This window comes from Macaca nemestrina, chromosome 7, assembly GCF_043159975.1.
Source record: "Macaca nemestrina isolate mMacNem1 chromosome 7, mMacNem.hap1, whole genome shotgun sequence".
Classification (NCBI taxonomy): Eukaryota; Metazoa; Chordata; class Mammalia; order Primates; family Cercopithecidae; genus Macaca; species Macaca nemestrina.
The window spans coordinates 82,141,874-82,161,300 of NC_092131.1; the positions used below are offsets into that span (position 1 = coordinate 82,141,874).

The following is a 19,427-nucleotide window of genomic DNA, read 5'->3' on the forward strand; positions in this document are numbered from 1 at the left end:
TAATATGGTTGTGAAAACCCAGTTCAGTGTTTGCTCAGTATGACTTGTACTTTTCTAGGAGGTATATATTTGCTCCTAATTAAAGTGCACTTGCTGCACACATTTCAGGTTTTAATTTGGCTCTCAAATTTGGCACTGCAGGCAAAATGCCATTGGGCAGAGGGGGGCAAGAAGAAAAGGCAGACAGAAAAGTCACAAAACCTGATCCATCTTCAGACTTCTGTTCCTGAGGTACAGTTACAGGCAAATTATGCTATCAAGGTTGTTCAATTCCTACATGGTCTGAGTTTTATGCTACATGAGGAAAAAGAAAAGTCTGAATGGCTCGCAGTACAACATCCCCACTGACTGTATAATGACAGTGCTCTTCATTACTCATACCCTCCTCTCAGAACGGGGATATGCAAGAGAGTGCTGCCTGTGTCGGAGGCAAATGCTATTTCAAATGCAGTATTTGGTGTGTACTTCTTTAAATGAGACTAGATTAATATTTAATGTATAATTTCTGATTCTGTTCACTTTCATCTCTTCCTGATGCCTCCAGTGAAAAGATTTCTTACATATTTTGACAGAAAGGTTAAACCAAATTGACTGCCAAAGAAATGGACACTGACTCTTGAAGGGTTAAACAAGCTTCAGGAATGCTGAGATTTTTTTTTCTCTCTCCCTAGGAACTGCATGCCTGAATGATTCCTAAGCTGTTAGGGTTACCATGGCAATTATTATTCTTAAATAGAAAGGTTTATTTGTGAAGCAACAAAAGCCCAACAAACTTGTTGCCTATACCACTACATCAAAACTACTCAGAGCCACCTTTAAAAAGGAACCAGCTTTTAAAATAATTGAATAATACATATCAATCTTTATCAGGGTATATGGTAGGCTTGCAAAAGAGAATGGTAGAACATAAATTTATTAGAAATATTTATTGAAGCTGCACTTATTGGGTGGGCTTTGCAGATTTTACCTTTTGAAGGCATGCTGAAGTCATAAACAACCTCAGAATCAGCTGGATTTTAGAAGAATCAGTTTTTTTGGAGCATCTGATACGTCATTTTCTATATGGCTGATCTCTGTGATGTTGATGTCAATTCCTTTTAACGTGAAGAGGACCCCCAAAGCTTAAAGTAATTAATTTTTTATTATTATATTTTAATCCTACAGTCATGCCCTGTTTCCCCTAATCTTAGGGGAAAGAGCTCTGGCTTGACTGGCACCAGTCAGTGTTCATAACAGACTTTTTTGCACCATAACATGCTTGTACAAAATACAGGAGTGGTGTTATGAGGTGAGAAGGCTGGATACCTTTTTTCACAGGTGGAGGGGCTCTATTTGGGATGTCCTCTGTTCAAGAACTGTGCTATCTTATAGGTCTGGAAGAAATTGCTAAGTCAAAAATCAATTATCTTTTGTTCCCTCTATATTGTAGCCAGTCTGTCTTAAAATTAAATATACAGATTTAAAAGCACCCTGAAAAATACACCCTAGACAGGTGTATTAGTCCATTTTCACACTGCTATAAAGAACTACCCGAGACTGGGTAATTTATGAAGAAAAGAGGTTTAATTGACTCGCAGTTCTGCAGGCTTACCAGGAAGCGTGACTAAGAGGCCTCAGGAAACTTACAATCATGGCAGAAGGCCAAGGGGAAACAAACACATCTTACCATGACCCAGCAGGAGAGACAGAGAAGGGAGAAGTGCCACACACTTTCAAACAACCAGATCTCCTGAGAACTCAGTCACAAGAACAGCAAGGGAGAAGTCTGTCCCATAATTCAATCACCTCCCACCACGTCCTTAGCCCGACACCTGGGCATTACAATTTGAGATGAGATTTGGGTGGGGAAACAGAGCCAAACCGTATCAACAGGTGTATCACCGTACTTTGTGCATGCTTTTGCTCTTGCCCTTATCAAACGGTAAACGTGGATGTCTCAGCTGTCACTCCTGTTTAACAGTGGGCCCCAGAGCCTCATGGACAGAGGAGGCAGGGTATGAAGCTCAAATTCTGCAGTCAGGTTGCCTGCATTGAAACTCCTTCTCATGTGCAGTCTATGTGACTCAGGCAAGTTTCTTAATCTCTCTGGGCCTCAGTTGTATTGTTTATAAAATAAATATGATAATAAGACCACTTGTATAGGGTTGTTGTGAAAATTAAATGAGTTAATACCTATAAAATTGGAACAACCCCTGGTACAGGAAAAATATTTTGGGAGTGTTAGTAGCTTCTCAAGAGATATTGTCTTTTTATATTTGTATTCTCAAATATAAAGATTTGAGATTAGTTGCTTAATAGAGGATTTTTAAAAATAAGTGAATAAGCCTTCTATTTAAGAAGTATTTTTCTACCTTCTGCCATGATTGCTTATCTATTAATAGTTTCTAGGTGAAAACTTCCATTAGTCGTAACTGATAGCATAGCAGCCCATTCTGTAGTTGGAAAGCTCTGCTGAGGAACTCTATTGTCTTCCTGGGAACTCTCTTCTGTGGGCAAAGGAAGCTTTGAGCATTCTACCTTCTGGGGAAAATGTGTCTTCTTTCAGACTCATTTCCTAATTATAAAAGGCCTGTGGTATTGGATCAGGAGAAGGAGGATTTCTTTCTCTACTTTACACATCAATGGACAAGTTGCGTATCCCTGTTCAAATTCAACAATGAAAAGTAAGTTGTAAGATTTGTTTTAAGAAGCAGAGATGCTTATTTCAGTTGGAAATTTGATCTCTTAACAAATCATCTTGCCTACTTTGTGGGGTTATTTTTTACTATCCCATTTTACAAGAGTTATTCAGAGAAAAGAAGCGTTACTTGACATTTCTAAGCCACTGGGATGCTTTTTAATTTGTTTCCAGAGTATTTAATCTATAAGACATACCAGGCTGAATAATTTATGTAACAAAACAATGACAACAAGGTCAAAGCAAAAGTATGACTTTACAGTGGGGAATATTCATGACATGATGCTATTTGAGATATACTTCTTGAATATTAAAGAGTTTTTCCTAATGTTATGCTCCAATTAAATGAATAGAAAGGTTTCAAAAAGAAAATTTGATTCCTTTTGAATTGGAGAAATTAAGGAAATTCTAGGATAGCAATTACTATCTTGCTGTTGAAAAATATCAATCACTGTCTGTCCATGTAAAGTTTAGAGATGGTAGCTGGAAATGTTTTCACTTGTGACCTAGTTGCAATATAAATCTCAGAGTACCAGATATTCTGCATCAATAGATCAGATACTTATAATCTGATTTATTCAGTGATACATAACCTCAATTATTTATTTTCAGTTACACTTCAACTTGAAAGAAGAGAGTCAAAGCAACAACATTTGCTGCTTAAGATGGCTTATAGAGTTTCCGATAAGATATAATTCTGCTTTTCCTTTTTAACACAGTAGGGCTTATGCTCTGAAAGGAACAATGACTTCTTATGCACAGTGGACAAATAAAATAGATAATCTAATACATAATATAGAAGAGCACTAAACTAGGAATGAGAAAATTTAGATGTTTTTGAACCTACATCATTAATTAAAATGGTATTGGGCTAAAGCATTAATAGAGATATTTAACATTTACTAGGGACTCATTTTATTAGAGGAATTAATTCTTGCCCCTCTAATAAGCCAAGAATCTTAGTGGATTAAGGCAATAGAAGTTATTTCTTGCTTACATCAAGTCAGAAGGCACCCAGTCTATTTCCAACTGGTGGCTTTGCCATCTTCCAGTGCCTCAGAGTACTTCAATACATCCCCTGCATCCAGCTGGCAGAATGATAAGGGCAGCACATGAGAAGAAGAATATGATTGAGGTTTGAGTGTACCAGGCCTGGAACTGATGATTATCACTCCTCTTACACTCATATGGAAGGAGCTCAAGTCACATGACCCTACTACATATGTGCAACTATGGCTGGGAAACACAGGAAAACACTGTGCCGAGAGAGAGGACTTGGATAATGTTGAGCAACTACAATTATGCATAGTGGGTTCTGCCAAACTATGCTTAACTCTCTCAATATCTCACTTAATTCTCCCAATGACTTTTTGAAGATCAAGAAACTTGAGCTTAGAATGGCAGAGCTGGACTCATTCTTTGACTTAATCTGTGCTCTTAGAAATAATGCTAAATTGCCCTCTTGGTCTTTGAAAATCACTATTACAGGTTTCTTCACCTTGATAATGAAAATGACAGTTTTGGCTCTTCCTGTTATATTTCATAGGATATTGGAAAATTGTGAACATATCAAAACTTGCCTTCTCTCCATTGTGTAGATGAACTGTCTGGGCATTTTTTATCGCTAAGTCCTTTACTTGTACAATATATGCCATCTCCTCTCACCCTTTCTAGCAATTCTCCTCTCTCTATTCAGCATCACAAAAACTACCCCCTCCACTGAATTATTCTCATCAACATACAATTATGCTATCATTTCTCTGATCTTGAAAATAAAACCATTTATTGACTCTATATATCTAACTAGCTATTGCTTCATTTCTCTGATCCTCTTTAGAACAAAATATCCTGAGTGATGTATACTCACCATTTCCAATCCTTCTCCTCTATTTCCCCTTGTATCTCCTCCAGCCATGTACCAATATTGATACTGGTAAGTTTGCCAGTGGCCTCCATGTAGCTAAATACAGTCAATTCTTAGTCTTTATTTTATTGGACTTATCAGCATCATACCATCTTTCTCTTCTTTGAAAGTTTGTCTTTACTTGGTTTCTGAGACACCAGCTTCCACTTAACTTTCTTTTCACTTTCATGGACACCTTTTATGTGTCTCTTTCTTTGGTTCCTCTTCATCTCCCTGGCTTCTAAAGAAAGAATTACTCCAGGGCTCTGTCCTTAGATGCCTTCTTTTTCTCTCGTCATACTCACTCCCTTAATAATCTCATGTAGTCTTATGGCGTCAAACAAATCCCATATGCAAGTTGAAGATTTCCAGACTTCTTTCCTGAATTTCAGATTTGTGTCATTACCTGAATGCATGATCTGCACCTCAAGTTTAAAATACCCAAAGTTAAATTTCTCATTCCTTCATCATAACCACCCTGGTTCAAGCCACCAATATATCTCATTCGAATTATTGTATTATATTCTTAAACTATCTCTTTCCTTCTTTCCTTATTTAACTCCTACTGTCTAAAGTCAGATCATGTCACCCCTATGAACCAATCATCTAATGTTTTTCCTTCCCACTTAGAATAAAATCCAGTTTCCTCAACTGGCCCACAAAGCTTTTTAGAATCAGGTTCTCCCATTGTTTCCCTAATTTTATCTCCTATTACTCCTTCACTTCAGGCCACTCCAGTCACTTGAGTCTCCTTGCTATTTCTTGATCATTCCAGTCACTTCCCCTATCTCAGGGTCTTTTGCACTTGCTCTTCTCTCTGCTTGAAATATTTGTCCCATACATATTTTCATGTCTCAGTCCCTGATCTTGTATAGTTCCTTACTTAGATGTACCTTGCACTGGGGCTAAGTAGCAATATCTCCTTTTATGCTAGTTTAAACCAGTTCCTGCTCATTTCAGTATTTATCCTGTTTAAAATGTAACTTCCTATCAGGACTACTGTAATGCATCTCTTTTGAATAACTCAGTTTCTTTAGGCAAAATACTCAGGGAGCATCTGAGATATTGTCCCCCTTCTCTTTCTAGCAACAGACTCTTAGTTCATGGGGAAAAGGTCTATATGACTTTGTAGAAGTAAGGACAGTTGATCCACAGTCTGCTGCCAGTCCTTCGACGTGGTATTGGCTCATATCCCCTGAGACATAGTAACCTGATCCTGTACATGGCACACTGTTGTCATCTGCTACTGATACCTGATGACAATAAAATCTTGCTTTCTTTCTTGGCTTGATCAGGGCTTAATGGACCTACCATGCTGATTTAGCCTTTTCTTTTCTCTTGTGGCCACCACAAGCCCCTCAAAGTCTCTTCTATGTCATCTGTATGGCATAAGGGCTACCTGTCTACCTTACGGCCTCTGCAACAGGATGACTTCACCACTTCCCCCACACATCCATCATATTTAGCCCAATGACAGGTCCCCTAGCTCTTAAAGTTCACACCACCTAGAAGTCACATTTGACGCGGTGTGCAGACTGAACTATGTCTTGATATTACCTCTGTACTCTTCCTTCCTAACTATGCTAGTGTATGTGGGGCTGCTCTACACAGCAGTCATATTCCTAAGTTCCAAACAGTGGGCAGGGCAAGAGACTCTATTTCCTCTTTCTAAAGCACACCTGGAAAGAGGAGTTCAGAACATACTTATGACTATTCACCTTTCTCTGTCCATATATATATATCCATTTTTGTCCCATAACCATGGGACTAGAAAAGATAGTCTGCCTCCTTCCTTTTGCTCTAGGGCTAGGGTATTGCTTATTAAGTGGTATCTGCCTCTACCTCATCCTGAGACTGTAATGGTATTCAGGGAGTAAAGAGAGAAACTAGCTTACTAAACAACAGCAACAACAACAAAAACAAATGGTCAAGTATTTCAAATATACCCAAGATAAAGATTGTGTATTTCTGAAAGCAAGTTTCATTAATTTCTACCATCCAACTTCAAAGAAATCTCAGTTTGTCATTTGAAATTTTCAGATGAAGTCCAGATTTGGGAGAGGATGAACCAGACGGGCTGGAAGAGAGTATGTGAGGGGCTGTTCTTAGAGCAACTCTTTGGAGGAGCTTCTAGATAAGGCAGGAAATGGGGCTCTGGCAGGGCTGGCATCACGGGTGTGCTACTTATACAATCACACAGGGATTGCATTCAGAAGTGTGGTTTATTATTCTGTGATAGCCATCGTGAAGTTATTAATAATTTTTGAACAAGACGTTCTGCATTTTTATTTTACATATGCCTTCTGGGCACTGAGCATATACTTTTGGAGTTTGGAATACTTGAATATAGAGACTAGCACCTTCTTATCTGAAGCCTAGAAGCTCATTAGAGTGCCCCAAATGAGCAGTACATAAAGAAGCCTGGGTTACTGTGTCCACAAAAGAATAGAAGGAGATGCTCATTCCAGTTACCTCTTGGCTCTCAGAATTTGCAGAATGGAGGTTAATAAAAAAGAAGACACATCTGATTTAATGAATGTTTTAAACTGTGTCATAAGACTTACACACAAAGATAAGAATGGAGCATGGTTCACCTTTGAGAAGTGATAGATATGAAATGGAACCAGATTAAGACTGAGATATCTTTTCACCACCAACAACGTTTTAGTTGCACAAGCAGGATCTTCCCTCCATGCTACTCTTGCTTCTGGGGGGTAAGGGGAGTGATGCGGGTGAGAAAGACACCTTGAGGGTTTGAGGGTCAGAAGCGATATCCAAAAAGAGATAAGAGTATAGGCTGTGATCATTGACTGATAAGTGTTTATAATTTAATTTGAATAATTACTGAGAAAGACTGAGATATTCAGAACTAAATTATGTTGCAGAAATCATTGAACTAGTTCAGTATTTGATTTGAAATTGATCAAATAAAGAAACGTCTCATCTCAGTAATCTGTGTGTTAAAGGATGAGAATAATATTTTATAACTTTGGGAATAAAGTCAGTTTATGTCTTTGAAAAACATTGGCAGATCCACATTCTCTATAAATGTTTGAAAGATTACATTTATAATAATAAAGTTTATTAAAACTCGTTTTCTCTGTTGACAGATACTACTAGCTAGGGATAGGGGCTCCACAGAGAATAAGCATAATCTCATTGGGACTTTTCAGTACAGTACTGTTTATTTAGTATCATTCCAGTCCTTGACATCCTAAATACGTGAAATCATCTCCAGGTTGATGGATGGCAGCACTATAGGTCTGCTGGAAAAGCAGAAGACAATTCATCCTTCTTGTCACAATAAGGTAAATAGTTCACAGGACAAACCAAAGAACACCGTAGCTTTAAACAAGAAAGGCATTGATTAGAGGGAAAGCAAGTGCTGAAAGAGAATCCGAGAGATACTGAAAAGGAGTCAAAGGAGCTACCAGTCAAACATAGAAAACAAAGAAGACTACAGCTGAGAACCTGTGGGACTCTAGATAATAAGAACAGCAGGAGGAGAGAGAGGGAAAACATATAAAGAAGAAGAAAAAAAAAACAATAAAAGAAGGTACATAAAAGGGAATGAAAAACCAATAGAAGATGCCACAATTTTTGACAGTGAGTGGTAGGATCTGAAAGAACTTGTGAAAGAAGTGGCGGAACTTCCCTATGGGGCACCATCCTTGACAGTGAGATATTAACCTAGAGGGATATCTGTACAGCCCCAAGTCCAACAGAAATAAAATACACAGAATTACTAAAATGCATGCACTAGATTGAATGTGTACACTCAGAGACACTTTACTGTTGCTATTTCAAAGAGAAGGTAGTTGGAAAAGCCGTATGTTTTAGAAAATGTAATCAAAAGAATTTTTTGTGTATGTTTTTGTTATTGTTATTTTTCTTTATTTTTTTTTTCTTTCAGTATGGCAATCAGCTCCCATTAGGGAAGGTTGCATTTAAGAATCACTTTAAAATAGAATTTGACTCAATTTTTCCATTTATTTCCTACTATCTATCCTCCCTTCTTCTCTTGTTATTTTAGAAACTTTTGGAATTGAGAGTATTTCTGCTTTTGATTACTGATTGCCCCATAGCAATCATAAACCAGCCACATATCTTGGTTTGGGGAAAATAGAATACCTTCTCTCAGAAAACAGACATTCAGTTTAATTCAGATGCATTTTTTCCCCTACATTTAGACTCACCTATCCATCCCCATTCAATAAAAATCACCATACCCATAATAAAACCCAGGACTGTTGCCAGGCTAAGACTCAGGAGTTCACCATGTCCTTCACATTTTTAAACTCCAATCAGATACTGGATGACTGGCTTCTGAATGTGTTGCCTTCTCAGGCATAATGCCCTATTACTTTTCAAAATACAAAACACTTCACAACAAAGCAGATCCTCTTGTATTCTTCCTCAGCAGATGCAGATAACACTTTGTATAAGATACGGCTCCATTTATTTTTAGCAGTTTGATTATCTATTTATTTTGGTGGGAGATCCAGATAAGAGACTGATTGAGTTTACACCTCAGTGATGAGCATATTGGGTAACCCATTAGTGCTGGTGACTAAGCTGTAGATTGGGCCCACAGGCAGTTCTGCTTAAATTTATGGTGAGACGTGGTGATGGATAATTGTAAGCTCTTATTTATAAGAAAGCAAATGAGTGCTTCCTATGTAAAAATAAATTGTAGATAAGCTGATTTAAGACTAATCAAAACCAGCCACTCACTCTGGGTGGGAATAATGCCCAAGAATGCCCCGTAATAAGTCTCTGATCCTTTGGCATATCCATACCACAATAGAGGTAGAGATAAGCTTGTTTCTCACTTATAAATAACCCCCTGATGCGATCCCTAATGCATCGTGAATTCATAGTGGATTTTTAGGCAGCTGGAAGACACTAATCAATGTGAAAGAAACTTTGCAGTGGTTTCTACTTGGAAGTAAGTATCAATCAAGTCACAACTGTGCTTTAGTTCAGATGGTCTGAATAAAGCTTGCTAAAACAAAGTTTGCCAGAGGGGGAAAAAAAGTTTTACTTATGGAGGACAGATTTTCTATGGGATTTCAAAGCACGCCAAATTGGATCATCTTGTAATATTTTTTATAGTTAAGACTAGCTTACAAAGTAGCCAGTTCTTACATTTAGGAGAATTCATACATTTGACAGGTTTCTATATCGGTCTAATTATTCTGATATTTTTGATATTCCAAAAGTGATCATTTGAATTGATGATGTGGTATTTGTCTATATAAAGGCAAGAAAATAATTCTAAGTATAAATGGCAGGTGGGTGGACCATTCTATATTCTGAAATCATTTATTTGGGCATTTCTGTCTCCTGGGCTCCTTGGTAATTTGTCAAATGTTTATACACGGAATTGTGCTGTTCAGAGAATCTGTGATTCAGAAGATATTAATTCATTTTTATTCATTGAGTGCCTACTGTCTTAGTTTTTAGGGCCACCATAACAAAATACCAGAGACCTGGTAGCTTAAACAACAGAAATTAATTTCCTCACCATGCTGGAGGCTAGAATTATGAGGTCAAAGTTCTGGCAGTGTTGGTTCCTCTGAAGCCTCTGTCTTTGCTTGCAGATGGCCATATTCTTGCTGCCTCTTCACTTGGTTATTCTTAGTAGCACTGCCCTAGTAGAGGCTCTCTGTGTGGGCTCCACTCCTGTGGCAGGCTTCTGCTAGGGCACCCAGGTTTTCCCATATATCCTCTGAAATCTAGGTGGAAGCCACCAAGACTTATGGCTTGTGCCCTTCTGAGTGATGATCTAAGCTGTACCAGGGGACTTTTGAGTTGAAGCTGGAGCTAAAGAGGTTAGGATGGGAGGAGCAGTGTCCAAGGCTGAGCAGGACAAGAGGGCCCAGCCCTGACCTCTGAAACCGTTCTTTCCTCCTAGGCCTCTGGGCTTGTGATTGGCAGAACTGTCCCAAAGATTTCTGAAAAGTCTTCAAAGCCTTTTTCACATTTTTCTGGATATTGGCACCTAGAAACTCATTTATATTCCTCTCCTGAAAATGCTTTTTCATCTCTACCACAGGGCCAAGCTATACATTTTCCAAACTTGTGCTCTGCTTCCATTTTAAATATAAATTCCAATTGTAAGTCATTTCTTTGCCCCCATATCTGAGTCTAGGTTGTTAGAAGCAGACATGCCACCTGTTGAGGGCTTGGTTGCTTAGAAATTTCTTCTGTCAGATGCCCTAAGTCTTCACTCTTAAGTTCAAACTTCCATACTTCCCTAGATTAGAGACACAACATAGAAAAGTTCTTTGCTAAGATATAACAAGAATGACCTTTGCTCCAGTTCTCGATAAGTTCCTCATTTCCACTGGAGACTTCCTCAGCCTGGCCTTCACTGTCTATATGTCTGTCAGCATTTTGGTCACAATAATTTAACAAGTCTCTAAGAAGTTTAAACTTTCTCTCATCTTCCAGTTTTCTTGTGGGCCTTCCAAAGTCTTCCAATCTCTGCTTGTTACAAAGTTCCAAAGCTGCTTCTATATTTCCAGGTAGCTTAATAGCACCACCCCACACACCTCAATACCAATTGTCTGTATTAGTTCATTTTGCCTTGATACAAAGGAATACCTGAGACTAGGTAATGTATTATTTTTTTAAAGAGGTTCATTTGGCTCATGGTTCTATAGATTTTACAAGCATAGCACCAGCATCTGCTTGGCCTCTGGGAAGGTCTCAGGTAGATTTTACTCATGGTAGAAGGTGAGGGGAAAGCAGGCATGTCCTAGGGTGAGAGATGGGGAAAGAAAGGAGGAGGTGCCAGGCTCTTTTATATAACTAGCTCTCGTGTGAACTAATCGAATTGGAACTCACACATCACCAAGAGATGGCATCAAAGCATTCATAAGGGCTCTTCCTCCATGATCTGACACCTCCCACTAGACCCTACATCCAACATGGGGAAACACATTTCAACATGAGAACTGAAAGGGACAGATATCCAAAATATAACACCCTCTGCATGCATCCTCTTGGTGTCTATCTGTATATCCTAATCTAATAAGGACATCAGTCAGATTGGATTAGGGTCTACCCTAATGGTCCTATCTTAATCATTTCCTTCAAGGTACCATCTCTGAATACAGTCACGTTCTGTTGTACTAAGGGTTAGGGTTCAACAAATGAATCTTGGGGGGACACAATTCAGCCTATAACATCTATCACAAACCAGACACTGTTCTAATGCTTGTGATCAATGAACAAAGACAAAATTCCTAACACTGTGGAGCTTATGCACTAACAGAGCAAGTGTACAGTGAATAATAATCATAATTTAAAATTATGTAGTGTTAGACGATAATAAGTGCTTTGGGGAAATATTAGAACAGAATAAAGTGGACCTGGGATGCACTGAGTGTGGGGAGGTGGACTGTGGGTTAAAGTTTCCTTTAGTGTAGAAGATGACCATTGAGTGATTGCTTGAAGGAGGTAAGAGTTTGCCAAGGTTAGGGAAGAGGGGTGCAGCCTCAGGCTACAGCAAATGCAAATGCCCTAAGGGGAGAGCATATTACTCTATTTTAGGAACAATTAGGAAGTAAGTGTGGCCAAAGCAGGGTGAATAGAAGAGAAGAGAGGAAAATAAAGTCATGTAGAAGGTAACCCAGGGCCAGATCATGTAGGGCCTTGCAACCATTGCAATAACTTTAGCTCCTACCCTGAATGAGGTGGGAAGACATTGGAGGTTTATGAGCAAAGAAATGATGTGACCTAACTTACTTTTTAACAGTATCACTCTGGTCGCTGCGTTGAGACATGACTGTAGAGATGGAAAGGTCAGTTAGGATTCCTGCAATAATCCGGGTAAGAAATATTGATGGCTTAGGCCAGGGTTGTAGCAGTGGAGATGGAGAGAAATAGTCATATTCTGGATATATTTTGAAGATACAACAGGATTTTCTAATGCATTAGAAGTGGGGAGTGAGAGAGGAGTCAGAGGTGATTCCAACAGTTTTGGTCTAAACAGATGGATACATTTGACATCAATTGTGATGTGGGTGGAGGACATTTGGTGAGAAAGTTCAAGAGTTCAGTTTTGAAATGTTAATTCTTTTTTGGGAAATTGACATTTGTAGAATAATGGTTTAGGAATTTTAGGGAAATACAAAGATTGCTAGAGTATAGAATCAGTAACTCAGTTTAAGAAACGATGCATTTTTTTTTTTTTTTGAGACAGAGTTTTGCTCCTGTTGCCCAGGCCGGAGTGCAGTGGCACAATCTCAGCTCACTGCAACCTCTGCCTTCCGGTTTCAAGTGAATATTCTGCCTCAGTCTCAGTCTCCCAAGTCGCTGGGACTACAGGCATGTGCCACCATGCCCAGATAATTTTTTGTATTTTTAGTAGAGATGGGGTTTCACCATGTTGGCCAGGATGGTCTCGATCTCTTGACCTTGATGCATTTTTAAATGTATGAACCCAGGCTCTGAAACAGGTATTATGATCATATATGTACCATATGGGCAGCTAGATTTCTTCCAGAGAGCCACCATTTCAAGCCCAGAGAAATAAAGATTTAACATTTAATGTGTTCGGAGGAGAGTGAGTAGAGTGAAGTGCAGTGGGAGGCATGCTGCAGTGGAGTCACACTGACCTGGATTCAAGTCTGTACATCACATGACCTTGAGAAAGCAATTTATCTACTTTGAATCTCAGTTTCTTCACCTACAAAAGGATATTTTAAATATTAAAGATAATGTTAAGACAAAAAATGTATGGGAGAAAGTTTAAAAGACAAGGAAGACTTTAAGACTTGCAGTAGAAGACTTAGCTCAACTCCGCTGAGCAAGAGGCCAGAGAGTTCTAAATGCTCAGGTGGGTTATTATAGGCCATCAGGGTTTGTTGATTGACTTTACTTGTAGGTAAAAGTAAACTTTCTTGTATCTTCATGACAGGAGGTAATTTTACAAATAGGTGCAAGGTACCAACCAAAGTTAGGCTCCTATCTCCTGTCTCTAACTGGGAGATATTAACAGATTGTTGTCTTATCATCCTTAAGGTTTACATTTCAAAAGCATAGCTCCCAGAAACTTGAGAATGACAATCCCAGGTTGTACACCTGGTAAAAAGTCTTTTAAAATATTTACACCTCAGGGGGACAGAGAAATAATTTACAATTACAAGTTTTATAAAGAAAGTTTTCTATGGAAAGGGAGGTCAGGGGCCTAGAGGCAGGAAATAGACTGCATAAAGTTTGGTCAAGCTGAGAAAAATGTTAAGAAGACTTTAATAAACACTGCTTGAAAAGTAATTGATTCAGGCTGTATAACATAGTAGGTGTTCAAGGAATGGGAAGAATCATAGCTATTATTGCTAATGATTATTGCTATAAAAAACCTAATCTAAATGAGACAAAACCTCCATCGACCTACATTCTGATAAATGCTAAGTTATATGTCATAAGAAAGAAATGAATGTTTTGGCTAACCATGAATTCATCATTTAGCATAGGTTGGAGAGAACTAGTGGACACAAAAGCCTCATCTGGGCTACTGTCATACCACGGATGCCGACACCTAGCAACCTCTCCTAGTCGTACCTCTTGCCTCCCCACATCAAAGGTATCTGGAAAGAGACACAGTCGGAGACCAAAGCAATGGAGATCATTCTTTTTGTTAACAGAAAAAGACATAAGCCAAACCAAATATTTTATAACTATTGTTTCATGCCTAATGTGACATTGAACATTGGCAGAAACTACTTCTTGTTGGTGGGTGGTTTGAGGTGAGAGAAGATAGAGTGCAAAGATTCTGAAAATGACATACTTCAAAGCACACTGGCTGTTAGAACCCCATATTGTATATAGTACAAAAGAATTCAAGGCCTTCAGCAGAGTTAGTTTAATATCACTGGAGGACTAGAGGTCTCTGTAAAACTCATACTAGATAAAGACTGTGTCCACTGAAGTAGCCTACTAAGGGAACATGACCAGTAGTAAAGTTAGGGTTGATATACACAGTTTTGAAATGTCCCAATGGAAAATTATGAATATCCGTGTTTTGTAAGCCATATAAACTTGCGTATGTAGTTCTAATCAACTAAAATCTGGATTGCTGCAGCTTGCCAAAATTTCATGGGAAAAGTGCTTTTCTTTTTGTGCTTTCCTTGCCGGGATATTTTTTGAAAGTAAACACATAAATATATTTTGAATTGGCAAACATTTGAAAGTCCAAGATGGCTTCCCAAGAAGATCTGTAGTTTGAATTATATGGCAATGCAATAAAACAAGGATACTTTGGCTGAAGAAGAGGAACACAGAAGCAAAGAAAGTGCAATTTGGGTGTCACTCCCAGGAATTCTTTTTTTTTTTTTTTTGAGACGGAGTCTCGCTCTGTCGCCCAAGCTGGAGTGCAGTGGCGCTATCCTGGCTCACTGCAAGCTCCGCCTCCCGGGTTCACGCCATTCTCCTGCCTCAGCCTCCCGAGTAGCTGGAACTACAGGCGCCCGCCACCGCGCCCGGCTCATTTTTTTGTATTTTTAGTAGAGACGGGGTTTCACCATGGTCTCGATCTCCTGACCTTGTGATCCGCCCGCCTCGGCCTCCCAAAGTGCTGGGATTACAGGCGTGAGCCACCGCACCCGGCCCACTCCCAGGAATTCTTGCCTTCTGTCTTTAGGGTAACATCAGAATTGGAAGTCTTTTTTTTTTTTTTTTTTTTTTTCTTTTTAATCATTTAGCCCAATCCATTAAGTTTTAGACAGGAAAACAAAAAAGGTATAAAATAGCAGAAGGCACTCGACTAGTTTTGTGGCCAGGCTTGGTCTAGAATGTGAGTTTCTTTGTCCTTAAATGAAGACTTCTCTTCTACACTCATGGACCCTAAATAGAAAACTGTTCTCTCTTAGAATGCATGTGAGAGGGGAGACAGTGTAGATCTTCAGTGCAATATTGCTGAGAGAATGTGGCTTCAGTGTAGTCACAGGATGTGTATAGCTATAGACCATACAATTTCTGGTAGTTTTTCTCTTTTCTATGTACCATTTTATTTGCTACTTAGTGGTAATAGTGCTTACAGGTAGAGATTACTAAAATCATCCATTGAGGACAGTGGTTTAAATAATTACAAATCCAACCCCTCCCTTCTTTTCCCTTTTGTGCTAACAGTGTTTATGCTCTTTATGGCATGTGGTATTTTTCACTATATTACACACACTCTGTGAGGAAGCGTCTTATTTTTATCTTTATCCTCTGAGTTCTAACAAAGAGCCAACCACTCAGATGCTTAATATATATGTACATTTTCTTAATACACATGTATGTATATGTTATATTTACTTAAATACACGTGTATGCATATATATACACGCATGTACCTATACATGTGTGTATTCATACACACCTGAGTGTGTGGCTCCTCATGGCTCTAATGTTTGACTGCTTACTGCTTAACAGAGAAATGATGGCTACTTTCAAAGCAATAGGGCTGTAGAGAGGAGTTTTAACTCCTCCAGTGTTGGCAAAGAGAGGGCAAAGTGTCCATTTAATCAGGGAGCAGAGGTCTGTATGAGTAATCTTGTAGCGGTGACTATCCTAAGAGAAGGAAAATCTATAGACATGTCATATCTAATTCTCACTCACCTTCCCCTTGTCATCATACCCAGTGGCTTCTGGATGTGTGCTGAAATTGTAGAGTAGCACAGATATGTCTGTGAATCTTTCCCTAAACCCTCAGAAAGAATTAATTACTTCTTTCTTTGTACTTATGAAGGAATTGGTATCTGACTCTACTGCAGCCATTATAATGTTTTATAAGTGTCTGTCTCTCATTAAATTTTGAGTTGCTTAAGTGCATGGACCATGTTTTAGCTATTTTCACGTCCTTTAGTGTCTTTCATATAGCAGATGAATGAATGAATAAGGAGAAATACTGAACTTTGACTACACTTCCCGAGTGCCTGTCATTCTGTCTGTCTATCAATCAATCAACTGTTGTCACTGTTCAAAGTGCTATAGAGACATTAACTCATTTAAACCTCCTAACAACTTTATTTTAAAGAAGAGGAAGCTGATTTCAAAGAGACTAAATAACTTGCTGAAGGTCACACATATGATAAGGCAGAACAAAGAATTCACACCCAGGGAGTGAGACTGCAGAGTTTCTACTCCAGCCTTTTCTGGCCTGGATGTTCAGCATTTATGATGTTAAGAGATCAGGATCCAAAAATAGTGGAAACAGAACAAATTATTATGACTAGGAATAGTAGAAAGCAGTTATGTCTACAGCAAGAGGTTTCTGTTGACCACTGGTGGTTCACAGGGATCCTTGTTGAGAAACAATAGGGAAGGATGATATTGGAACCAACATGGTGTTCTAGAAGTAGAGGTACAGAAGTGAAGCAGAAGAACTTTGAGGCTAATTCTCCTTACAGTGGTATCTGGACATATTTGGAATGATTTTCTTTGTCTTCATAGAGTGTTTATACCTTGTCCTGCTCTCTCTTCTGAGGAAATGGCTAACACAGAGGCTCATTACTTCCTAGGGCTTAAAAATGAAAATTATATATTTATTATTGTTGTTTTATCATAAAGTAAGCTTACATTCCACAATGTATTCTGCAGATAGTTTGAAAGGCTGCCAGAGTCTGCTCTGGGGCCTGTGGTTGACTACATAAACTAGAGGGTCAAGAATACCAAAACCTCTGAGGTGTCACAAACCTATTGTTTTAAAAAATAAAACTCCCATTGAATTATAAGCTGATAAAGGCAGCCTGCACAACAACCCCAACATTGTCTGCTTTTCATTGTAAACTTAGAAAGACAAGGAACAAATTTACAGTTTCTATTTTGAATCCATTGTTAAGCCCTCAGGAATGTGTGGCTTAAAAGCCCATTTGGTGCCTTGGAGAAGGATGGTGAACAGTTACACTTCACATTACTCATGTCCTTCAGGGAAATGTTCTTGTTCTTGTTGAAGTAAAGTTTCTGGAGGGAACACTTTGCATTATGTATCTGTCCCTACTCACTCTGATTACTGTTTTTGAAGTTCCCTTGGGTTCTTCCAAACCAGACACAGTCTCTAAATTCTCAGTGATGCTCTTCACTTCTAATACATGTACTGTTCCAGCCTCATTGCCATGATCATTCCCAGATTCAGAGGGACCAGGTGGGGAAGTGATCCAGGATGCTTACTGGTAGGCTGCAAGAAAAACAGCTAAGTGAAAATAAGTAGATTCAGGTCAAAGCAGCTTATTGCTGCAAGAACTCTAACCTCCCATGTAGGTAAGTCCCCACACTCATTTGCTTAGACTCAAGACAGCCTCTTAAAATCTACGCTTGGGAAAGTATGCTTCTCTTAACATATAATTCACATGGCTCCCAGAGAGTGACTTGAGCCTGGAGGAAAATATCTCCATTTCAGACCTGCAGTTTTATTCTTGTTCTTTCTTCTTTGTCTTGCTTTTCTCTTCTTGTTTTTTTTTCTCTTTTCTCCTCTGTATTTCCCTTTCTTTTATTTCTCTCTCTCTGTCTCTCTGATTTCCAATTCTGTCCAGCAGAACTTTATCTGACAACTGGAAATGGTCTACATTTGTACTTCCCAATGCAGTAGCTTCTGACTACATATGACTACTGAGAACTTGAAATGTTTTTAGTGTAACTGAGGAAAGGCATTTTAAATTTAATTCAGTTTGAAGTTGAATAACCACACTTGACTCATTGGTATCAAATTGGCCAGAGCATCTTTAGACCAACCGATTATCTCTAACATCATATGTATTATTCAGATGTTGGTGACTGAGAGTTGATAACCTCTTTTGCTCATTTTTCTTTCATTTTAAAAAATCATTTATCACCAGAGAAACTTGATCCAACCTGCAAAGTTTGGTTCAAGTTTTTCCAAACCCTTTGCCTCTGCTTTAGAGGGCTCTCAGGGCCAGATAATACTTAGTGTTTTTTCTGAAGACAGAATGCTTCCCTCTGGTTGCCTGGAGACTAAATATTCTCTAGTTAGGGATGCAGGGCACCCCAGTGTGACTGGAGGTTCAGATAGGGCTCATTTGCAAGGCATGGGAGCAGATATATTTGAAAATTTCATGAGTGAAGGCGGAGGTAGCAGACTCTTTGGCCAGCTGCAGGAATAAACAATGTTGGTGCAATGGTCTTGAGCTTGGGAAAGGCATAAAGAGAAGGGAAAGGAGGAGTATGAAAATAGATAGTAGGAAAGAAGAAGGAAGAGAAATGAGAAGGGGTAGTCAGAGTACCCACATTAAGGGTGAGAATGTCACTAAGTGATCTTAGTCACAGCTCTGTTTCTAGTTATCTACTCCTGGGAAGACAGACTCTCTTACCAGAAAACCTTTACTTTAGTCAGCCACAGAGGCTCGTATCTCAGGATTTGGTGTGGCTCTGGGGGCAAAGATGGAGGGGATGCCAGCTAATTTTATGTATCCTCCAGAATCTATTAGAACTCAACCAGGTGAGTTTAATGCCACTCTCAGGGAGACCAACTACTAATTTGTGTCTTTCTTTTTCTTATTTTCCTCTTTTCTTCTAACTACATTTTTTTTTAAGCTTAACAAATATGACCTAAGAGGCTAGTGACTGCTTAGTTTTTGGTCAGCATTTTTTTCTGATTAGTAAAAGAGAAACATTAAAGACATTTTATTAGGACACTAATAAAGGCAAATATATTTCTTATAAATCTAAAGTTTTGCTAAATCAAAGTTTTGTTTTTTCCTTCCTGAGAAGTTCACCTACAATCCTGGAGCCATGTTTCTCATATCTGGGAAATCTATTTTACATTGACTTCTTGTATTTGCTACATTTTATATTGACTGGCTTTGCTGTATTTTAAATGTATTTGTGTCTAGACTT

At 38.7% G+C, this 19,427-nt stretch overlaps 1 long non-coding RNA gene across 1 annotated transcript in view; it reads left to right on the forward strand.

Annotated features, from left to right (window-relative positions):
* Window positions 1-19,427, forward strand: part of LOC139364326 (uncharacterized) — a 317,275-nt gene that overhangs the window by 82,362 nt on the left and 215,486 nt on the right. The gene's annotated exons all lie outside the window — the stretch shown is intronic.